Source organism: Coenobita brevimanus, chromosome 116, assembly GCF_032717465.1.
Source record: "Coenobita brevimanus isolate Jiangsu-jjx chromosome 116, ASM3271746v2, whole genome shotgun sequence".
Lineage (NCBI taxonomy): Eukaryota > Metazoa > Arthropoda > Malacostraca > Decapoda > Coenobitidae > Coenobita > Coenobita brevimanus.
In genome coordinates, this window is record NC_137069.1 from 48,770,654 (window position 1) to 48,796,482 (window position 25,829).

General features: G+C 42.1%; 1 pseudogene; it reads right to left on the bottom strand.

Moving 5' to 3' along the window:
• Window positions 1-21,607: 21,607 nt before the first annotated feature.
• On the bottom strand, window positions 21,608-21,727 carry LOC145418822 (5S ribosomal RNA; annotated as a pseudogene).
• Between the last annotated feature and the right edge of the window lie 4,102 nt (window positions 21,728-25,829).

The following is a 25,829-nucleotide window of genomic DNA, read 5'->3' on the forward strand; positions in this document are numbered from 1 at the left end:
ATTATGATCACATACTGAAGCTAATTGTATGGAAAAAAAAAAGTCAAAGTCGGGTCGAAACAGTTGTAGCTTTACAATGCAGTTTCAACATTAGAATTTAATTACCTCCATTCAAATTCACGTCCGTCAAATGTGGTTCCGGGCCACGCCAACCAACCAACCCAGGAAAAAAAAAAATCCACTGCAACAGTATACAATTCAATAGTCTACCGCTTTTAAGAAATCTTGCCGGCAAATCAGGGGGTGGATACTCGAAACAACTTACAACATTGTATCTCGCCGAGTTGGTTGTAACTTGATGTAAACATTGTAAGCTCTCATTGTAAGTTCTTACAACGTATACTCAAAGCCTGGGGGCCGCCATATTGGATTGTAATTCTCTGTTGTAACTATATCGAACAGTTCTTACAAGGCATACTCAAAACATTGTAGTGGCCATATTTGTTTGTATCTCGGAGTTGTAACTTACAGCAGGGTCGGAGAGCTGTAAGTCCCCTACGTGGAAGTTTCTGACACTGCTGCTGGCCCTCCTCCAGTTTTATCAAAGTAATTCACGGGATTTTATTGGTAATGTTAATGTGTTTGTGCACTTCCAAGTGACATTTTATAGCAGCAAGTGTTAGAGAAAGACGTCAAAATTGAAAGACGTCAAAACGTTCTTAGTGTTAATATTGAGCAAAAACAACCATAGTGAGATGTGGGACCCACAGCATATAGTCTTTGGAGTGTTAATGATAATGAAAGAGAAAATAGAAAATAGTGTATGATATCGATAGAGAAAATGATGATAAGAGGTGAAATACAAGAAAGAAAAGAGAATTATCCAAACCTAACCTACACTAACCTAATCTAACGACCTTTCCTTTGGTGAAGACGAAATATAGTACTTGCTGGGCTTAAACTATAATAAAATTTATATATTTATAAGATAATTCAGTAAGGGATCCAAAATAATTTAAAAAAAAAATAAAGAACAAAAAAGTCATTAAAATTAAAATTACAGGAGCTTTCAGTAACCAAACCTTAAGTAACTCATCCAATACCACAAATACATGATCAAAATTAAAGCTCTAAATAAAACCGTAAGTGAAAACACCAAAAAAAATGCAATTAAAAAAAAACAAACAATACCCCAACCTAGCCTAACCAAAGGTAAAGGACTTGATGTAAAACACATAATTTTTAATGATTAATTTCCTTCTGCTAAAGAGTTTTGGTAGTGTTCATGAATTTCATGGCATTTAAGCACATATTTTTAAATTTACATATAAGTTTAGTTAATGTTATCTGTTTTATCTAAGGTATGAGTGTAAATGTGTGTGTGTGGGTACTGGATAATTGTGTTGCCCTGTCTTGGCTATACTCCCTCTCTGAAGGGAAAACAGCTGAGGTAGATATACAGTATGTATGTATGTATGTATATGTTTTTATCTGAAATCAGTGTTATGGTTTTGACATTAAACGAACTGTATCTCATGACTGTGTACCTGTTTTCATTGTTCATTAATGTACCAGTAGAACCAAAATTCTTTCATTGCTTTTCTGTGGTAGTGAAAAACCAAAGTCATTTGGGACGACACACCCATCTACTATATCACATGCAATCTGACATTCATGTTGGGTCATCGTGCAGTGAACCGCTGTTCTTCTTATACGACAGACAGCATCTGACAATAGGGAATAAAAGCGAGGAACTGTGGTTGCTTTGGCAATGTACATATTCCATCCAATTAACTGAGGCACCTCAGTGGGTTCATCAGCCCTGGTTATATGGTAACCACTCCATGTTTTAGCTGTAGGCTAGTTGATTTCCTATTGAAGCTAATACCAGTAAAACTGGTAACTACGAATGTGAACAAAATCCTCTGGTTTTTGTATCCCTTTTAAGAATATCAAATATTGGTTACTACCTGCATTAACCAGAAGACTACATGCATTAACAACAAGTTACATAAAAAAATGGATAGTCAATTGACTGAAAAGGAACATAAAAAACATTCCTTTAAGGTATGAACCACTTTACTTACAGAAATACAATTTTATCATAATTAATGACAGGATAGGAAACTACATGTAGAGTAAAAAAATAATCACCTCTCCACTCCCCCATCCTCTCCACATGTCCAAACCACCTTAAAGTATTCCTCTTCACCTTTTCAGTAACATCAACATTACCAAACACTTTACTTCTGTATATTAAGGTGGGTAGCACAATACATTCATGGAGTGACCATAACACTTCCATAATTAATTTCATATCCTTTATCACAGCTTTCATTGATCCAGCAACCTTCCTTCCCTGCTGCAATCTTTCACATACTTCATCTTCCAAAATACCATCCTATGGCCTTGGCAACGCAATCATTTTTCAGCGTCAGTTTTGGAGCATGGTATCGAAGTTTTGCAGATGCACTGATCATGTAGACAACAACCGTCTTAGTTTTTCCGTTTACACGATCATTGCTTCAACAAAACTTCGATACCATGCTCCAACACTGACACTAAAAAATGATTGTGTTGCCAAGCCCAACCTCATCACACAAAGGACCTGAAGACAGGCCCTCACATTCTCCATGTACTCAGCATCCAGCCTCACTTTACATTCACTAGCATCATTCCTTTCCAACACCATAACGTTCAGCTTAGGATTTTGTTTGTTGCACTCTCTCCTAAAGTCACTCACCAAGCCTGACAGCTCGCACCTTCACTTTACACAAACGTATCATCGGCAAACAACATTATTTATCACTCTTATAGTCTACGTATGAGCATTGTTGGCTATTATATCACAGTCTAGAGGTAGGTAGGTAATACTGACCATTACACATCACAGTATCGTAAGGTGGGTGTTCTGAAATTAATAGGGCAACTTCCAAATAATGACGTACCATACTCAGCCAGTCCCAGGATAAATGCCTAGTGTTTTATATTCTAACAGAAAAGGAGAGATTAACATTCAATAAGTCTTTGGCCAGAAATGGTTAATTTCCTTTTAAATTATTTTTTTGTTTATCTAATCAGTAAATTATTTACCTTTCATTTATTGCATGCATTATTGCAGCTATACTCTGCACTGAGGATGCAAGAGTTTCCATTGATCTTGGGAAAGACTGCAATGAGGTAGTTAGTTCACGAAGAACTTGAACACCATCTGGTATACTCTGCAGAGTATTATCAATGGTTTCCAAGTTTCTCGATAAATCCTCGACTGCTCATTTTAGTTCCCGCTGAACTTCGATCATGGTGGGAACCAAGTTGCCTTCTGATCCGCGGAGGCTGATCTTGAAGGCCGTGGTGTTTGTGGTGGCAAATTCCTCTGGGACCATGCCACAATATTGATGTTCACTGTGACTGGGTGTTGGAATATCTAGTGTGTCTCGTGAATCTTCCTCCATCCTGAAGTCAGTCACTTCGACAGTATATTGATCTTCGGGCACAACTTCACACACTGGCACCGCGCTCGCATGAGCAACCGGGACTGAAACAGGGGAAAAAAAATTTAAAATTTGTCATTATTTTTATATTGGATGATTTCATAAAACCGCAATAATAGAATACTACTGCGACAGAATAAGTAGAGACCACACAACACAGACCTGCCAACAGCAGCTTGGATTTGTGCCGGGTTAAATAACACATGAAACGTACCTTGACTGAGGTGGGGAAATTAAAACATACACACAGTGGAGCAATGCATGGCACATATCACTGTAAACAAAAGCCACAACGAAAAAGCACAAGAAAAATGCAAGACATTCCCTCTGTTGCAACTGTGTACCTGTGGTTGGCAGACCCAGGCTGTGCTGTGTTTAAGCAACAATAATAATTCAACCTCAAAACTCACACTAACCCTTGATTAGCTCTGGCTACTGACACAACTTAATGCTTAGACAATCAGATAAGTGAAAAATCCCTGGCAGCAATGAATTTCAAAAATCTTTTGATAGTGAATGGGAATCAATTGCTCTCGAAGGTTGTAATAATGATCTACTGGAATAATACAAGTGAATATATAATCCAGCTACTTCATTTTTCCTTGACTGTGTTAGAGTGCATCCATTTCAGAGTATAAAGGTTTTGACTAAATGATCAATTATCACCATATTAACTGAAAATTTCCGTTGTAGGTAAACAGTAATAAGAAGACACTGGAACTTGATATAATGTGCCTACTTGTACACCATCTTTTATCTGTTTATGTACAACTGTGGCCGACATTGTTTACTTTTCTGTACATATGTATTAATTACAAGCAGGGAGTATACACTGTATACCAAAAACATAAATGACGTAAAAGCATTATGTACTTACCTTCTTCACGTGGAGGGTCATCATCAAGGCTGTCACTGACATTAGGCAGCCCTACGGCAGCTTCAACAGTTATCAGGGCTAACATTGCCTCCTCAATCTCTGTTAGCCTTTGTACATCACTAGTACCTCCTCCTGAAAAAAAAAAAAAAATAAAAAATAAATATAAAAAATAAATGACCCTATTCATGGTACTGCTACATCAATAGCATACAGTATTTTTAGGGAAGAACTCATGATTTACCTAATTTTTTTCACTTGGTCAAAGTTTCTCATTCTTTCTTTCATTTTATATATGCACTGGTTTTGGCACCATGGCTTAATAAAGAGTTAGGGATGCTCTTAGGTTTGGATAATTGTATATTTGATGAAAGTTTTTTTTTTTTCTTGTATTTCTGACATAATTAGATTGATTTTGAGCCTCAGTTATACAACAACAAAATTTTTTTGTTCCCCTACCCAAAAGCCTAACCATGTCCACCAATTGATTTCTTGAAAGCAGTTTGCTTAAAAAATTAATTCAAAGAATCATAAAACAAAAATGCAAAGAAGGAACCCTTCTGCAAGTTTACCACAAAGGAAAGGATATCGCTGGCTGACTATTTGGTAAAGTTGCCATAACTTAGGGTAATTAAAGCTTATATGTCAGTGACATTATGGCTTCATAGGTAAGCAATGTCAAAGGAATCAAGTTTCTTTGTTTTGTGGGAATTTACCACACTTAAACTCTGAGGTACAGTACTATCAATTTTCTTAGTTTGTTATGGTCTTACCTGTTTTACTGAGCTCCTTCTTTATCGCTGCTGCCTTCTTTTTTACTTGAGTTTTGAAGTCAGTAAATTTTCTTCTGACTTCGCTGCTGTCTCTCCTGACTCTACTAATGGCGTTGACTTGTAGTGCCACAGCCTCCCAAGCAAGGTTTTTGGCTTTTGTCGTAACAGTAGGCGAGAAGCTACCCAAAATCACGTCCTTCCTCTTCTCCACCTCTCGTATTATCACCATCACTTCATCATCGGTGAAATTGGGTCTCCTTTTCTTTGCGGCTGGCTCTGTTGCTGTTCCGGTAGGCTCCATCTTCCTTCTTGTCCTGTTAGCGGGTATAATCGGCTGCGTCACTGGCTGGGGTGCCCACTTGGCCTTATCTGTGAGTGCTGACGTGTCGTTTGTTTTGGTCGCATCAGCTGGCTGTCCTGTGATTGGCTATAACATTGGCAACCCTTCTTTAAAGCCAGTAAGGAACTGCACTGTGATTGGCTACAAGAGCCCCGCCAACAACCAACTTTACGTGAAAGACTTACAAGCGGGAGGAGATACTTGCACGTAAATATGTTTCGAGTATGGCCTGTAACTGGGATTGTAGACACATTGTAAGCTACTTGAACGTAAGTCAGTTACATGACCCGTCGCTCACGCAACTTACGTGAGCTTCGAGTATCCGGGCCCAGAACTGTTATGTTCAAACTACAGTAGTATCAAAGGACGAATAACCTTCCCCTTTGCAGGATTGCGCTGCCCACTGCCTGACACTCGTTGCCAACGCTCATTCTCAAAAGACTGATATAAAATCATTACAGAGACATGATCATAATCATCTTAACCTTATTATAAATGTAGGGTGGGAATGGTAGCAGATGCAACTGCCAAACCACGAATGAACTCAGCCACCGATGAGGCAGGTCATTTGGGAAAGGGTCCAAATTAAAAATAGCCTATAATAGCTCAGTACTACAGAAATCTTTTAAATCTAAATAGTAAATTTACCTGGCGATATCAAGAGTTATGATAAAAAGCGTCATCGTATTGCTGGGGATTAAGATCCGTGTGAGTACACAGGGCAAAAACTAAGCAATAAAAATGAGTGGTAATCATGTTGCTCGAGTGTGATACACACAATATCATGTGAATATGAGGTGTGTCATTTGAGTGTCAGGGCAATCATCTGAGAATGAGTTGCGTAGTTTGAACCAGATTTACAGTCTGAGTTTGATTCCTATCCCTACAGGTCTGTGGGCCCTCCCAAGATGCTGCGGCTGTTGCACTTTGGAGCTGTAGATTGGGTGGCCCTCAGGCAGCAGTACCTTGATTTTCCCAGGCCTAAAGCTATCTGAGTCAGCTTTGCGCATTACAGAGGTTATTCACTCGGGCAGGGATGCATAGATTCCTTTCTCTATCCCTCTGGCTAATGCAAAAAATCCTTGGTTTATCATGCTTGTTCTAATGCTGTCCATAATAAGAAGGCATAAAAATGGTACCGGCGCCAACCAACCCCTGAGTCTCGTCTCTTTCATGTTTATGCCCGGGATTTTTCTAAGACTGTTCTTCGCCATAAATATTGGGGTATTTTCATTCACTTTCAATGCTCTGATTTCTTGAATTCAAATTCTTCCTGCTTATTCTGGCACCATATTAACTTCACTTTATCTTCCCTCCTTCCTCATTTCCGCCACGATCGTTCAGTAGTTGTTTCTTCTACTGGAAAGGAAGAACTCTTAGCTCAGACTTTCGCTTTCAGTTCTTCTTTAGAAGATTCACGTGTTGTTCTTCCATTCCCTCCCTGCTCTGACTCTCTCATGACTCACATCAAAATGTCTTCAACTGATGCACTTTCTACCCTCACTTATGGGCTTGATGGGGTCCATCCTTTGGTTTTCAAGATCTGTGCTTCTGTGTTGACACCCTTCCTCGGTAAACTCTTTCGCCTTTGTTTGCCGACTTATCTTTCCATCTCGCTGGATGTTCACCTTCATTTAGGCTGTCCCGAAGATGGGTGACCCTTAACATCACTCTAATAATTGCCCAGTTGTTTTAGCATCCTTCATTTGTAAAGTTTTCAAATATGCTCTTAAGAAAGGAAATTTAAAGCATGTTTCTTATCATAACATTTCCGACTGCCAGTACGGGTTCCGCCAGGTGATCTTCTCACCCTCCTAACCATCATCCTTTCGGGACTATGATAGAAGCTTTGCCATTGCACTTGATATCACAAAGGCTTTCGACTGAGTCCGATTACGGTTTCTGTCCTTTAATCTGTGCCTTCATGTTTTGCTTCCTTTCTGGTCGTTCGATATATGCTGTTGTAGATGGCCACTATTCCATTAAGGCTCTGGGTAGTGGTGGTCCTCAAGTGTTCCTTTGTCATCAACATTCTTCCTTCTTATTATCAAAGGCTTTCTGAGTTGTACATCTAATCCTATCCACTCATAAGCTGATGACTCCACTTTTTACCTTTCCATCCGCTTCTCACAGCGTCCATCACAGCAGTAACTTCAACAAACAGAGGATGAGATTATGGCACACCTAACTTCTGACTTGGCTCACATCCCTGCTGGTGGTAGCTAGAAGTAACCTTGTTGTTTTTAATGCAACAAAAATTCACTTCCTGCATCTACTGTATAGACTTGGCAAAATCTTCAACAGGGTTATTTTGAATTTTTCATTAATATGCAACCCACCCCTGTACTATCCCTCAATATTCTTGGGGTTTCATTCTCTCAGGACCTTTAACGAAAAGATCTCACTACCTTAGGTGTCTCAAGTCGACCCTGTACCTTTTTTTCCCCCACACAACTGTTGACTTTGTACAGGGGCTTTATTCATGCTTGTGTGATGACAGCTCTCATATGTTGGGGGTTCCCCACATAGAGCTGTTTTAAACAGGGCGGAATCAAAAGATTTTTGTCTCAAGAAATCCCCTTCTCCTACTGGCCCCCTTCAACATCTCTCTCTTTGTCACAGTGTTGCATCTGTATCTCATAACTGTCGCTACCTCAGTGGTCACTGCTCCTATGACGTGACTGTTTGTATCCCTCTTGCGCACGGCGAACGCATAGCACCCGTTTGGCAGAGCATTCTCACCTCTATTCTGTCCAACTCTCTGGTGCAAGAGGAAACCGATATTATCAGCCCTTCATGTATGCAACAGGTTAACTCTGGAACTGTCTTACTTAGTCTGTATTTCCTCCTGACTATGACATCAAGTTTTTTAAGCGCAATGTGTGGAAGCATCTCGAAATGAACAGAACTTAAATTTCGCTCTCTTTTATCTTTCTTTCTTGGAGGTAACAACTTCGCAGGCTTTGTTTTGGGTTCCTATTTCTCTGAATAAATTAAGAAAAGATAACAGTGTGAGATGGGTTATTTGAGTGTGCGATGTGTCTGTTGACTATGAGGTTTGCCGTTTGAGTGTAAGGTGTGTTATTTAGAGTGAAGTGAGTCGTCTGAGTACAGGGTATGTCATTAGAATGTGAAATGTGTCGCTTGAGTGTAAGACTGGTTTGAGTGTGAGGTGTGTCATTTACCTGTGAGGAATGCCGTTTAGGAGTGAGGTGCGTTGATTATGTGTATCCCTCCATTCTGAGTACAAAAACTAAGGAAGGAAAAGGCTTAAGATAAATATCCATCAACGGCACGAGGGTTGCCACACAACTAAATTTTGCTTCGTCAAAATTTTGTTACTTGCAGGTTCCCGATTATGCTTCTGGGTGGACAAGGACAGCGGGGAAATAAAGTTTGTCCTGGAGTATTACCAGTTTTCGAGCTCAGGTTCCTCCGGATGCGAACTGGACGCGCTATGCCATGCAGCAGCAGATATCTGTACGGTATAGAGTGTATGTGGGTTGTGATCGCTAAATTGGGGGTGTAAACACAGGGTGAAAAATTACCCACAGATTGCTGGAAATGTCCCCCCATCCATCCATCATCCAGTCCTAAGTTGCCCCATGCGAAGCGTAGGAGCCCAGGGCTAGGCAAGTTGGTCCTGACATTTAAGATGAGTGACCAGCCTCACTCATCCCTGAGTGGCATTACATGAACAATAACCCCCATCATCCCTTCACGGGCTCAATCCGATTGGAGCGCTGTTATTGCCCACTAAACTACCAGGCGCCATAATTTGGTTATATGGTTACCACTCAGCGTAGTAAATGGTTTCCTGGTGTACAGGAAACCATTCGGCTTGTCACTCAGTGTTGAGTCACCCACAGCCAGAAGGAAGAGGAAAGAATGAAGAACAGAAAGACATAAGAGGGAGTGTAAAGTCACCCGTGGGCAGAAGGACGTGGAAAGAATGAAGGAAAGAAAGACAGAAGAGGAAGGAAGGAATGGAGGGAGGAGAGGAAAGGGCAGACACCCGAGAGCAGCACTACAACGAGTGAATGGATGGTGAGCGCCCCCACCTACCTGGAAATGTAAACCTTGATAATGAAATGATAGTGGAAATTTTACATCAACGAGAACTAGCCATATATTATTTTACACATTTGATTCAGGCTTTATTTTGTTGGACTTTTAAGACAATTTACTGACTCATAAGACTAACTTTTTTGCTTTATTCTTGCTACCCCCATATGCCTATTAAGACAATGGAAACAACATTGTAGCAATGGGGTTAATGATGATTATTTGTAACCCCTACTTTCGTTATTCCTTCCAGCAGGAGAAAAGTCAAGAAATGCGAAAAAAAAAAAAAAAACGTGATTGGAAGGAAGTGGTGATAGGGATAAGTTTTGCATTTAATTTCCAGCATTTTGTTTCCGTGTATAAATAAATGCTTTTGTAAGAGAGAGAGAAGGCCAAGAATTTAAAGAGAGGAAGAAGGGTATCTGAATCAGAGAGAGAGACAGATAGACAGACAGACAGACAGACAGACAGACAGACGGACAGACAGAGACAGAAACAGACAGACAGAGAGAGGTTGGGGAGGGCAAGCCAAGGAGCTATAGGACAACTTTGAGAGGGCCCAGACGGAGTATTTCCCTGGCCTGGGATTGGCGGCAAAGTTTAAATGGAGCAGGAAATTGGAGTGAAAGGAAGGCCGGGCCAGTGTTACACCCACGGAGAAAACGGCCAGGCCAACTTCACTGTCCCGCGGGAATCGCAGAGGACGCAAATTAAATCGTTCAGCATAATTGGTTTTTGTTTTATTTGCCTACCGAGCCAGCCGTTACATAGAACAACCCCTTCAGCTCGAATATGCCACCCCTTTTTATGGTCTTGCTATTCTTTGGCTCAATAAACCCCTTCAGTACGACTCGCCTTTCCCAAGCTGTATAAATTCAGCTGTTGTAATAAATTAAGCTGAAATGGACGTCTCCGATTCCCAAGTGGCCAGGAACACCTCTTCTAGTTTTACACCACAAATAAAAATAACTGGAGGAATTCATGAAGAAGGTTGCTATTATTATTACTTTAAATTTTCTTATTTTTATTATTGTTACCTCCATTAATTCGAAAACTTATGCTATATTTCAGTCTTGCTATCTGCACACGATTCACAGATTCGGATAGATTTTTGTAACAGGTGGTGATTACTCTTAGCCTTATTTACCTCCTCCAGTAGCAAAATTCAAGAAAATCGTGAAAAAAGCTAGGATGTAGCAGGCTATGACCCACATGTAAATTCAGTCATCGAACTGAAGCGGTTAAAATTACTGTTATTCCAGATTAGTTTCTGACTTCCGAATGATTCGGTATTACACAGTTTAAGGGAGACAATCTTCCAGTGTCACATCCCAATGAAAACAACTATCCTGGCTTAGGAGTGGGAGCAGATTACATTCCTCAGTATCATTATTTCTTTTTTTACAATAACATAATAGAGGAAGGAACAATTAAAGAACAAAAAAAAATCCAGTTGTTTTAGTGCAACCTCACCGCATCCGTTCCATAAGGGTGAACAACATTCCCGCTGCGAGCTCATATGACGCTTGTAAATTATAGCCAACTCCTCGTCAGTGAAGAAGTTACGGACTTTGTACAATAATTCCAGTTTCTCTGCTGCGGTTTTAGCAAGTGAGCTAACATGAGAGGTTCAGTGGAGGGCATTGTCAAGTAAAACACCGAGAACTTCATTACTTTAAGAGATAGTAATAATAATAGCACAAAGGATAATATAGGAATCAGGCAATATCTGTCTTTTAGTAAATTTTATATATTTGATTTTCCTAGCATTAAATGATACAATGTTATTTTGTCCTCATTCCACGATCTTAGATGAGTCTTGATTTATGGAGATTCTGTACTGAGTTGTGAGATAGAGATATTAAACTTTGTGGATGGGTATTTAGGTGTGAAAGAACTATGAAGTGTTGAGTAATCTGCATGTGAGTGATTGGGATTATGGGTGACAGAGAGTGTTCATTAATAGTGTTTCATTAATATGAAATAGGAATAGGGTTGGAGCCAGAACTGCTCCTTGTGGCACACCGGCATTAAACGAATGGAAATTGGAATACACATCATCTACATTAACTCTTATCTTCCTGTCATTACGAAATGAGGAAATCAGAGGAACAAGAGATGATAGCAAGGGAGTTTGGATGGCAGGGAACGGTGGCACACTCTGTCAAAAGCTTTAGAAATATCAAGGGCTACTGCATTTTGGGTTTCTCCATGTTGGTCAACTGACTGATGGATGGTATGAGTCAGGATGATGATGATGATTAAATAGAATCACTGATATAGTGTAAGAACGGCCTCTTCCAGTATTACATCAGGAGAAAAAGAGCAGGGGAGCATCTAAGTCCCAGGGCATTCCGATTACGTATATTTTACCATAGTCTTATCTTCTTGCAATATTTATTTGAGGAGTGATTTTTAGAACTGGAAGGGTATATCTGACCTTCATTAATTTTCAAACACGAACGGCCTTTTCTAAGCGCCAAAAGTCATCTTTAGGTAGTATGAATGAAAAAAAAAATAACTTACTAAAGTGATATGTTCTTTTTTTTTTCTTCAAACATGGTAGCGAAAAGATGATTTCAAAGGACTTAAAGATGACCTCTTTCAGTGTTATACCTCGAAGAAAATTACTCGCCCAACTTTGGAGACCCGCGGAATTTGGAGAGCGGGCAGATTAAATCGTCCAGTAAAATAACCTCTCTCTCTCTCTCTCTCTCTCTCTCTCTCTCTCTCTCTCTCTCCATATATACATAAAATATTTATGCATACAGCATATATATATATATATATATATATATATATATATATATATAGATAGATAGATAGATATTTTATATATATATATATATATATATATAATATCTATCTATATATATATCTATCTATATATATATATATATATATATATATATCGTTTCGTTTCGTTTTTTAAGGCTTCAACATGCTTGCATGCTTCGGCCTTGGTCCCCTAATGGTGGCTATCAATGCTGCTCGATCTCTGGCAGCTTTCCTATTGAGTCCCTTATCTCTCCCAGGTCATTTTCGGTCTACCTCTTGGAACCCTACCCCTAACATTAACACGCCTCACTTTCTGCACCCATTTATCATCCCCCATCCTCTCCACATGCCCAAACCACCTCAATGTACCTCTCCTCATCACAACACCAATACACTCCAGTCCCATCCTACCTCTTAACTCTTCTATCGTAAACCTAGTCCCCCCAGGCCTCGCATTCAGGGACGCACTGTACATCCACTTAATCATTCCCAATTCTGTACGTTTGAGGCTGCGAATATCCTCCTTCTTTACTGCCAAAGTCTCACTACCATACAGCATTACACTCCTAACACATGCCGCATACAAAGATTCCTTAGCACGGAGGGAGAGCCCTCTCAGTGTCAGGATAGGCAACGGCTCCCTGAACTGCTTCCAACCACTCTTCACTCTAGCCACAGAGCTAGTTCCAGTCGCACCTTCAGCACATAACATGTCTCCCAAATAACAAAATTCATCCTCACACTCAACAGACTCACAAGCAAGTTCAACCCTTTCAAGCCTGGCAATCTCCACATGCTTTCCCCGACACACCGCACACATGAAATCAGGGTTATCTCGCAGTCTACCTCTGATACCACTTCATCTCTTTGCACCCACTTATCACAAACACTGCACAGGATGGAATTACTTCTCACATCCTTGTGGCAAATTGCACATGGCCACTTTCCCTCTTCTTTGACAGTACCACCACCAGCACTAGATACCATCACTTCTGTTACGTCCGCCTTTAGAAGGCAGAGCGATAGTGTTTTTGCTTGCCTCTGTGTGTGTGTGTGTGTGTGTGTGTGTGTGTGTGTGTGTGTGTGTGTGTGTGTGTAACCGTTCTCATTTTATCTCGTGAACGGCTTGAGCTATCAACATGAAACCTTCAGGATATCACGATATAGCCAAAATCTTGTCCGGATTCTAAAATGAGAGCTCGTGTTCAAGGTCAAGGTCATTAAAATGGCTGTCAAAGGTCAACTAGTTTCTATCGCCTGCCTTTAGCCCCATTGTATATCATGAACGACCTGATCTATCAACATGAGCCCTTCAGGGTATCAAGATATGGTCAAAATCTTGAACGAGTTCGAAAATGGTCACTCGCGGTCAAGGTCAAAGTCACCGAAATTGCTGCCAAAGGTCAACTAATTTTTTATCGCCCGCTTTTAGCACCATTATATCTTATGAACGGCTTGAGCTATCAACATGAAACCTTCAGGGTATCAAGATATGGCCTAAATCTTCGACTTAGCCAACAGCATATTCTGGTGGGCGATTAGGATTCTGCTCCCAAATACTTTTCTTTCATTTAATCTGCATTTACTCTTAAGTCCTTATGCCCCATACTGTCTCTTCACTTCCCAAATCTTTCCTCCGCCTCCTCCCTTTCATTCTCTGCAATCAGTATCAAAGTATCAGCAGAGAGAGAGAGAGAGAGAGAGAGAGAGAGAGAGAGAGAGAGAGAGAGATTATTCTCAAGAATTGGCTGGTTTGAGGGAGGACGTCCGGCTGCTGTATAGAGTGAAACCAATATTTATCTCCTCTAGTTGGGAAAATCGCTCTTGTTCCAAACACAGTAATACTGAGGTAGGAAGAAAAATAGGAAAATGACATGATGGGATAAGTGTTTTCATTATTCACTACAACTACTTATTTTTTATTAGCCTATCTTTTTGTTTTCACCAGATATTTTTTCATCAACGTAAAGAACAATCCTCATAGTAAAGCAGCTGCAAACAACTTTCTTTAGAGACTGCTTCCATGAACTTATTATGACATCTTTTTTTTTACACATGAGTTATGGTGAATGATCGTTTATTTAGTCAGAAAATAATATCTTGGTTTTGGGATTTGGTATATATCCACTTATGCCTCTCGTTACCAATATGTGATTTTATTTTATTTTGACCATTGTCAGACGATTCTGTTTTCAAAATAGAAACAATTTACCCATTTACCAGGATGTTATACAAGTCTAGTTGATTCTTATTTTTTTTTTCAAACTGTTTTATTCTGGCGTTGAATGGGCAAATAAAAGCTGTATCTGTTCGCCTGGTTGGAAAAAGTCTCTCCTAAAGTAAATAAAAGCGTTAAAAAGTACCGCATAGCAAAAATAAGACACGGAAGGCGTCACCGGTGTGAAGAGTTAAATCACCTCCGTGGGAAGTTGCCTCTGCTACATGAATGATAGGAATGTTTGTTATAATTATAAAGTCATTTGGGGTGGTGCTATGACACTGATCTCCTGAAAAATAACCGTAAATTACTGTGCATCATTAAAAAATATCGCTTAAAACAGATGGCTGGAAAAATGCGTCTGCAATCTGAGCCAGTGAAGCCCCGTTTTTTTCCGTTTGTATTTGTGCGAAAACACAGAAGTATTTTGCGAGTTAGCTTGATAATTGTCCTGCAGTTATAACATCACTCAAGAGCACCTGACATAACCCGGCTGGAGAGTATTTATGCTATGAATAAAAGAACAACACAACTACTGCCCTTCCCTCTACCCCTCCCCGACCTACCCCCAACCCCTACCTCTCCCCTTCCCATTCCCTCCTCCCTGACTGGTCACCCCTTGCCACTACCTCTCTCCCCCTACCTCTCTCCCCCTACCTCTCTCCCCCTACCCGCATTGCTTCCCTTCCCCCTACTCTACCCTCTTCCATGGTATGTTCCCATCACCCTTACACTGCCCGCCTCCCCTTCTCTGTACCCCCTCCTCTCCTTGCCCTCATTCTCTTACCTCTCTCCCTTCTTCCCAACCTTCCCCTCCTTTCACATACCCCTTTCCCCTCCATGACCATCTCTCTTACCACTTCCCCCCTCCCAACCTTCCTTCTCTTCTCCCTCCCCACCTTGCTTCCTTTCTCCCTCTCCAACTTGCTTCCCTTCCTACGTTTTCTCCTTCTCTACATTGTTCCCCTTCTTCCATATCCTCGCCAAACCCCCTCTCCCTTTTCAATCCTGTCACCCTTCTCCCTACCCCTCCCAACTCTGCCCCCTTCCCCATCCCCATCCCTATCCTGCCCCGTTCCTCATTCTCATTATCCCTCTCCTCTCCCCTCCTTACCATTCTTCACTTACTTCCGTCCCCTACCCACCCTTCTCTTTCTCCTCCCTTCTTTCGTGTCCCTAACCCTCCACCCCTTGCTCCATCCCGTCCTTCTCCGTGCATGTTGAATATTTACTGGATTTGCGAGAATCAATAATTTGTGTCCGTTCTGACCGCCTGCAGCCCCTGGTGAGAATTCACTATCATCTCTTAGACTAAGCCAGTCAAACTTTTGTAAATATTTAACTCATGCCAGAGAATATGTTGCAGACAGAGAACAAGATGAGCCGAAAATATATTTTCTATGACTGGATGGAATTGGGAAGAGTGGAGAAAGATTGGAAATTCCTTCGCCCTGCACAGGACAGACCAGGTTGAAGATGATTACTTTTCATATGTCGATGCCTACCGATTTACCCATCAACTTTTTCCCTTACAGAATAAAATCCTATGGCAATGGAAAGAAATATAATCCATAATGCACCTATTTCCCGGGTAAGTTTTGGAGAGACATGAAAAGGGTAAAGGAGTGGTCTCTTCTGGTGAATTTCGCAGTCTTTCCGTTGACTAAACCAAGTAATAGATATGAGAGTTAGGTACGCTGCAAGGGACTGCATTCCTCGTGACGTAGTGGGGCGGGTCCAGGAATGGTTTGCTTAATTCTTTCTCGCACGGTACGGCTCCTGCAGGGCGGTCCCTAGGCTGTTTAATTAGGAAAAACGATTATTCTACGTTTGTAGGAAAAATTTTATGCAACCAGACGAGAACAACATCGAACTCTTATGTTTAGTTTCCATCTACTGTCATAGCTCAGAAAACACAATTACAGTATGAAGATATTTTACCTTCAATGTGTAAGTGTCTCATTGTGAGTGTCAGAGTCGGATATATACGATAATCCTCTAGATGAGAATCAAGGGTTATTCCTCAGGTAGGTATTTCCCTCTAGGAATTTTAGTCCTCTTAGCACGCTGCTTCCAATTGAGAGGCGCACCAGCGAGAGAATAGAAAGTGTGATCTGTAGATAAATGAAGCGAATGCACAGTGAATGAATGAGTGAATGAATGAAGGAAAAACATTACATACAAAAGACAACAGAAACCGGCATAAGTAATTATGAGGGAAGCAGTAGTAAGCAGTGGAACCGTAATTTTATAAGCTGACGAGACAGTGTATCGTAAGTGATTATGCTATATATTCTGTGGAAGCAGACATATATAAAAAGCATTGTTCACTCAGTATGGTAGGGGTTGTCATATGTATAGACTATATACTGAATAAGAGCAACCTAGCATGTTTATGATGTATACTCGAATACCAATGGTCTCTTATTAATCATATCCACATCAGACTGGCAAAGAAATAAATTAAGTGGCAGGTACAGGGATAGATGCCACAGTATAACACTGAATGTTATATTGCATTGTGGAGTCTATGATGCCTAAGAGGAATAAATTTATCCCCGTTCCTGACCGTTGTATTGTTCGTGGGTTGAATGGTTGGAGATTCATGGGTGGGTCTGGACTCCCGGAAGAAGTGTCTGTCTCGGAATATGGCTGTGGTTAGGATGCTCAGTGTGTATGCTGGGCTGTGGGGCTGTGTAGCTGTGGTGGGGTCAGGGAAAGCGTGGGGCAGGGTTGGGATGTAGCTGTGTGTGTGGGGGGGGGGGAGGGAGGCTGGCGCATGCAGTTTGGATGGAGGAGGAGATGAGAGTGCAATTGGTGCTGGCAATTGAGGCTGGATAAGGGGAAGAGGAAGGGTTCAGGGAGAGCCTGAGTGTGATGGGAGTTGGGGTAGGTTTGGGGGTGGGAAGACCTAGAGTGCCGGGGTTGGGTAAAAGGTGGGTGGGGCTTGTCGAGAGAGGGAAGAGCAATAAATACCGGGGAATGAGGAATTAGGTGATGTTCTTGCCAGGCTGATGGAAGTGGGTGCTGATGTGGTAGGGTGGATGGGAATGGGTGTTTATGCAGTGGGCTGTTGTTGGGTAGGTGGGTGGCTTATTTGTGTCTGTCCAAGGATTTTGATCATTTATAAGACTCTTTAACCTGCATGACAGAATATGGAAGGGCCCCAAATTTGGTCGTTCAAAAGAGTCTGTGTTGTGACTGAGCAAGAGTTGATAAAACCAGAATCGTTTATTCTTATTCAAAGTGCCAATGGGATAGCCTGAATGAATTCCGGAATCGATTCCTAAGTGTAAATATGTCGTAGGGAGAAGAGCAACTCGGTGAACCCACTCGCTGACAGCACTAGTCTAATATGAGAAATTGAGAACCTCAGAAAAGGAATGTTACTCATTCCCTACTTTTTAAGTAAGTACACTAAAGAATTGTCTCTAACCACAGAATGATGAACGTCGAAAATGATACTAATATTTTTTAAAGTAAACACAGTTCCCTTCCGTCGTGAGAAACATAGATGCTCTATCAATGTAATATATACAAAATTAATTTCGGTTAATATGACAATCTCTCCTTCACAGCTGATGTATGAAGTATGCGGATCATAATAATTACCATTCCGGAATCAATTAATGCCCGCCCCCAGTGCGAGGCAGATGGAATATGCATTGAACCTCCCATTACGATGGTCCCAGTGGAACCAGTCGTGTCGGCAACACTTGCAGCTGTCCAGCAGGTACTGAGTTGCCACACCCCACCACTGAATTCGACCCATTCTCTTACTGACTCCAGCAGCAGTGTGGCATGCGTAAGGGCAGTGGCAATGTTGGCGACTTGCACCCGCTCAGCCCGCTGTAGCGTTAGCTGAATCACAACAGGGGAATCAGTTTTCCACGTTAATGAACCGATTCCCATGTGTCCCGTCAGAACTCTAGGAATCGATTCTGGAATATTGATTTTCGCCTGCCCTACTACTGTATCTGTGCATCGTGCTGGACAAAGATATATGCTGTGGACGCAACCTGTGATGGCAGATGGGTGGGTTGGTTTGACTGTGATCACGGCAGGGTGGAAGGCAGACTTGTCTTTGCACACTGCGGAAAAGCAGGGAGGACAGGGATGGTTGGCTAGTAATGTCACATATGAATTGCCCTGGCAGGACGACATCCTCTCAGGACTCAGTTTAGTCCGAGGAGTGATATTACTCTTTATCAGTGGTACAGACTGTAATGAGGACAATAGACACGGTCTCCATCCACTGTGTACGGTGTGATTGTGCTGTGAGAGCTTCCTTCTCCCATCCTTTACATTATTTAAACACACAGTTGTTTTCAGGATGGTAAGCAGCTCTCTAATGCTGAGTGGTGTTGAGAAAATTTGGCCTCTCTCACCAATTACAGTACATGATTCGGACTGCACCCTGTGGTTCATGATGATGATGATGTGAAGGGTACTCAGACCTGCTACCCATACTGGAATGAATTATATGCTTTACACTCCGTCGTGCTGTCCTGGGAATAGTTTCTGCCGACCGGGATATGCTGCAGTGCAGTTGGGGATGACCCAGCAGATTCAATAGGCTTGCAGTAGTTCGTCGATGGGAACACAGACCGTGTGAAAGGACTGGGTGAGCATCGTGATGGAGCCTTTATATGCTTGTTAATTTTACACACTTAACAGGTTACACATTCTCGAGGTGAGTGTTTGATATACCTCCACGACACAGGCCATACCACTTGTTTGCTGAGGTGCTGCATAGCTTGTATCCCTGGGTAACCAAGGGAATGCAAATGACTGAAGAAATGTTTGTTAAACTGTGGGAGAATGTATAAACGTGCTTGGGTCAGGGTACATCGCTCTAGAATGTATGTGAGAAACCTGGAATGGTGAACTATTGAAGCCTCCGGGGTGGTGGTACTAGCTGACAGTACTTAAAGTTCCGTCTTTGTTTGCCTAGGCTAGTGCAAGTACGGTTTAGCTGAAAGAGATTCTAGGTGGCGGTGTGGCCAGTATGGCCTGACACTGTGCTGACCATTGTTTCAGTGCTCATAGTTTCTGGTGATGCAGCCTCTGTGGGAGTGCCACCCTGGGCCTCGTTGTCGTGCCTAAGACGAGGATATGAGGTACCATATTTTTTGCCCCCACATAAGTGAGATATCCAGCATGTACTCTGAGATGACAGTTAATTATCAACACACCTGAACGAAGTTGTCACCACTTTAAGCCACGGTGTATATAGGTTTGTGGGTTGCTTCGATGTGGAATTCCCTTGGCCTGATGAAGTGGCTGGAGCAGTAGATGGCTTCATATATAGCCAGCAAGACTCTGTTGAAAACAATGCATATTTTCCTCTACATTGACTCAAGGCATCTGCTGAACAAGACTATGGATCTGAGGAAGCTGTCATTTCCACTTGCAAGATGTCTCCTATGGTGTAAGAAGAGGCATCCATTGTGAGGACCGTGTGTGTTGGGGCAAGGGGGGTGTGAGTCTGACGTCAGCCACGTGGTCTTTCATATCATTACAGTATATGCATTCTGTGCTTTCTTAGACCACACGAGTTTTGTTTGATGTTTTCTTTAGCCAGAATATCTGTAGCATGAGCTATGAAACATCAGGAATTCATGAAGGTTATAGGTACATTACGGCTATGGAAATTTCATGATTACCAATACTTTCAGTTGTAATGGGGTGATGCCAGCAGCAGTCACTCGATGTCCGAGAATTACAGGAACGGTACTCCCAGTATGCTTTTAGAAGGGTGATGAAGCAATGTTAATGCATTCGGGAGATGAGTTGGCAGAGATGTTACTTATGTAGTTCCTCGGTTGCTGACACGACTAGAATGTCACCGGTGTTTGCTGTAACTATGTCCAGGTCTTACACTGTCTGGTTACTGAAACACTGAAATCTCTGGGCTGTGTTGTGGAAAGGCAAAGTTCGTCATCAGGTTTGAATGGCGTGATGACAGCTTTCTTTTTGGCATCGTCTGGAGCAACAGGGACCTAATGAAATGCGTAAATTAAATCAGTCCTGGAGATGATGCGTTCATGAAGCTTGGTATGGAAATCAGGAATACGTGGAATGGGTTCTGGTCAAGCCAAGTCATAGCATTAGGAGCCCTGCATTCTCCGGCTATTCTCCATTTCCCCCACTGTTGCCTTCGACACCATTTTGGAGTGGTGATATCCAACGGTTAATGGAAGGGCAGAGGATGGTCTTCCGAAAGGGTTGGCCAAATTCCTTCTTGACATCATGCTTTCGTTTATGTGGTAGACATCGAAGATGAGGAATGCAGGGATGACCAGAGGCATTAATTTACTGAATCAACCCGTGTTTGTGTGCAGTTGTTCTGTGAACAGAGGTAGTAAAGGTGTGGAATTCTTATGAGAGTGTATCGTATGGAGACACAGATCAAAGTTTAGTGATCCATCAGTTGCCCTTGTTGAACAGCATTACCTTGACCATGGAGTTTGTATTTTCGTGGAAGACTCCTGTGCTTGGCGGCAAATGAAAGTCCAGTACACACAGAAAATCCAGGCCCATTATGGGGTGCCTAACATTAGAGAAACCAAAGGTCAGGTGCATATCTCCCTGAAATCCAGGTGCAAGGTTCTTGTACCAAAGGTGGCTATCAAGCTTTCTTTAGCTACCAAGAGGTCATAGGAGAATTGGCCATTAGCTTTGTTGGTCGCTGAGGGTATTATAGTACTGACGGAAGTCCCTATTTCTAGATGGAAGTGTGCATCAGACGCCATAATTGGCCAAAAACACCAGTCTGTGTGAGGTGGGAGATGGTAAGGTGGGAGAGACAGTAGCTTCCACTCCTCTGCTCTGCACGTTTCTCTGCTGCTCGCAAAGTACACTATAATGCTTGCGCACCAAACCGATAGTTGTAGTTGCAGCTTGGGAGATGCACTGGTGAAGCTTTGTGGAGATGGGTTGGCACAGGAAAAACATTAGTAGTGTGTGAAAGACATTGATCTATCTCGACGTGCAAACAATTTTAATATTCATTCATTCATTGCCAGACGCCATGTATCCCAAACGGGGTGGCCAAGGGCTTAGAGTTAACTGTTTTACAGGGAGGGGCACTAATCCTCCACCAACCCCACTTGACACGTAGGGATGCCAACAGCATCTGGTGTTCCCAGGCGGTCACCCATCCAAGTACTAACTAGACCCAACGTTGCTTAACTTCGCTGATCGGATGGGACGCGGTGTACTCAACGTGGCATAATACTGGTAAATTGTTATTAGCGTCACATCATCATCACATCATCCCATTTCTTTTTCCCACCATCAGGTGGTTAAGGTCGGGTTCAGATAACAATGAAAAGGAGAGAAAATAATAATGGGTGAAATAGTCAACAGCATGCCCGAAGACATAGGTCACACACCCATTCATTCATTGCTGTATTTGTCCATTGCTTCTCTCGTATCTAGGCTTTTGGAGTCACAAAAGAACCTAATTAGACTCAGGGAATGTCTTTAATTTCTATCAATCAATGCAGTTCACAAACCATAGTAGCCAGTATAGATATTTCAGTGCCGCAAAAGGCAAGGTTGTGAGTACTTCAGAGTTTGGACAGCGAGTGTATGGGGCTGTGGGGGTGGGGGGTGGCGAAGAGACTCGGGAATATTGAGATTAATTTAAAGGAAAGTATTTCTGCTGATGATTTTCTCTTAGTACGTCTGTCCCGAAGTGAGAGGTGTGCCTGGTGAGGTTAGAAAAACTGGTATGTGGATCAAAGAAGTGAATGCATACTAAATGAATGAATGATTTTAGCATGTAGCCACATACTCCTTATACATTTTATGATAATGCAAAAGTAGGTACATACTTACTTTACATGAGTTTTTTTCGTTACTAAAATTGTTGCTAGCAATACACAATAACTGCATTACAATGGCCACTATAATACTAACATGAAAAGGGTGGAGGGGAAGAAAGCCGCTTTTCTCCAGTGCAGGCATTTTTACGAAAAATATTCATCTTCAACTCTTATTCATTCCATGAAGGAAAGATATATGCAGAAAACTAAGATGTCCTTCATGAAACTCGAAATAGCCTCTGTAAACAGCAAGCTAGAAACTGTCCTTAGGTTACGTAACGTCATTAAGGCTACCGGTAGAGGAAAAGTAATATTCGCAAAACCTCGTATTTGTGAAGGTGCAAACGCAAAGGCAAGGATGTGCTGCAATAGAAATAAGCATGTTTAGCCTTGTGGGAGTGCGGCAGACTCACTTACTTCTATGAGGTGTGGGAGAGAGTTAAATCAGCACATGTCTCTACCTTATAAGAGACCTTCCTTCCATATAACGTCCTTTGCAGGACCGGGATGCTTTTACGTATGGCATGTGACATACCCATGCTGCTTAAAGGCTATTTCCTTAGGTGCTTAAATTGGCTGTCATTATTCTTCACACATTCCTGAAGTCGGCCTACTATACAAATGAGACACTGTTGCTAAGGATATGCTGCCACTGTACTATCCATTACCTGAGAGTGGTCGCTGGGCATCTTGAGCCTCGGTTAAGGTGTAATGATGACGGGCATGGCAGACATCATGCATCATGTGTTGTAGGACCGTTCTCTCTCTCTTGGTGCCTCTAGCCTTTCCAGGGAGTGAGGAATATCACTCTATGTTCCTTTACGTAAGAGGGTTATCATGGAACATCTGCCCTATCTCATAATTATGATGATGGCAGATGAAGCAAGACTCTGCCCCTCTTGATGCAGGAAGGTATTCCTGTAGTTGCAACACATATATCCGGGTTCCCATTAATATTGCAGCTCCTTACTAATGCACTTGTGCACTCAGACATTCAGCATCAGTTTCCTGGATTTTCGGCCACTCGTTCCTGTGTGGCAGCGCTATGTCAACTTAGACTGCCAAAGAAGTTTACAGACCTTAATGAACCTCAAAGCTTGTTATAACGTATGCATGTGAACCTGCGCCTGGCACTTGCAATGGGCTAATGGACTACCACGTCCAACTAGGGATCCAGATGAATCTTCCTTTCCGTATGGCCTCCTGCTGGCGATGCTGCTGGTGACACTGGTGACATGAAGGGGGTGAGACATGGAGGCTTTTCCTCATAGAAGGATATGGGTTGAAATGTGTACTTTATAACAGTGCTTACTTCAAGGTTGCTCACTTGTGCTTCTCTTCCCACAACGTCTTCAGAGGCCTACAAATGTTGATGCAAAAGCAGATGGGATTCCTCAATGAAGCACATTGGCAGGAGGGCTATTATAATATATTAGAGGGCTATGAGTGCCTGCCTTATTGAATGGCACGAGGCCCAGTTTGTTCTACCTCTTCTGCCTTTAATTCGTCATTGAGCAGGGGGCTACAGGCTCATCCCAGGCAGCTTATTGTTGCATGGCCTCTGGTCCGTCATTGTGCTCTCTCTCTCTCTCTCTCTCTCTCCTTCTTTTACTCCTGACTATTCTTGTTCCCCTTATTTCTTTACAACTTCTTTCTGCGAAAGTCTAGAGTGAGTTTCTAATAGTTCGACAACGATAGGTCATTCCTTCAGTGGTGGTGGAAAGATTAAACAGTAATGACGCTAAGTACTAAACGAGTTTAGACAAGTGTTCCTTCATTTAGGTGTTATAAGGGAATCCGGGCTGGAATAGATATTCCATTATGGTGATGGTAAAAGCCAATTCCATAATATGCGCTTGGAGGTGTATAAGCTCAGTGCTAGGTTGCTGTTGTGCAGTACGTGTAAATATAGAGGATCAGCCTACTCCCCTTAGTGGTATTACAGGATCACTAAACCTTCAGTCATCTCCTGAGGATCAAGCCTATGAGCATGACAGGCCCATCATTCCAGCATGGAGATTCTATTTAGTATACGACCAGGTACCTTGTATTTTATTTACGCGCACACACACACACACACACACACACACACACACACACACACACACACACACACACACACACACACACACAAGCAGGTTCAGTTTAAAAAGTCAATTTACAAACAAGGGTTGATGAACATTATGTGGAATGTAGCTCTGAAATTTTGCGTGAAATAACAGCATTTCCTTAACTGTGAGGGAACTGTATGGAGCCGACAACTATTATCCGGCAAAAGACAAATATAACTGAATTTACACATCATACAGTCTACAGTCAACATTAATCTATATGCACAGTACACACAACACTACCTTTTCAAAATTTAAGAAAAATGGCGAATTGTAAGCATGCCTCGGAGTCCCCAGGGGGGGGGGGGACCATAAATGCCCCCATCATCCGCCCCTTTCCCGGTGATGACTCTGCATGCCTGGAACCACTCTGACTCACTTCTTCATTTCTGCAACATTCGCGGTCATTCCTCCAACTTTCTCTCTGTTAAATACCATCTCTTTTCCTCTAAACCTCACCTTCTCTTCTTAACAGAGACTCAGCTGTCTGAGGAACCTGACTCTCATTTCAAAGCCAAAGGTGGCTGTTGTGTATATGTAGCCAACGACTTATCTTCCTCTCGTGTTCCTGAACTTGATTCTTCTGAATTCTCTACACTCTGGCTTCGGCTTTCATATCATTCTCTGACTAAATATATCTGCGTTGTTTACCTATCTCCTAATTCTACTGACTATAAAAAATTCTTCGACTATCTTACTTCTACGATGGAACACATTCTATCCATTTCTCCTTTCTCTGAAATCTCCATTCTATGGGATTTCAATATTCACCACCACCTTTGGCTCTCCTCTCCTTTCACTGATCCACCTGGTGAACAAGCCTACATCTTTTCTATCTTTAATGGCCTAGAGGAGCTTGTACAGCACCCTACCCGTATCTCTGACTGCCTTGGGGAGAGCTCCAACATACCTGACCTCTTCCTTACAACTAATCCTTCTGCTACACTCTTAATCTTTTCTCTCCGTCGGGCTCCTCCGATCATAACCTTATTACCTTAACCTGTCCTATCGCTCTGGCACAGCCTATGGGCCCTCCAAAGAAACGACATCTGTGGCACTTTGGAGCTGCAGATTGAGAGGCCCTCAGGCAGTACTTCTTTGATTTTTCTTGGAATGATTATTGCTTCCATGGCCGGGAGCCACCTACTGTAAGTATGCCTTGCGCATTACGGAGGTTATTCTCACGGGCATGGAAGCATCCATTCCTTTCTCATATCCTTTAATTAATGCAAGAAAGCCTTGTTTAATCACGCTTGTTCTAATGCTGTCTGCAACAAGGAGAGGGCCTATAAAAGGTACTGGAGCCAACCCACCCCTGAATCACATCTTTTTTATGTTTCTGCCCGGAATCATGCTAAGTCTGTTCTTCGCTCTGCTGAAAGAAATTTCATCCGTACTAAATGC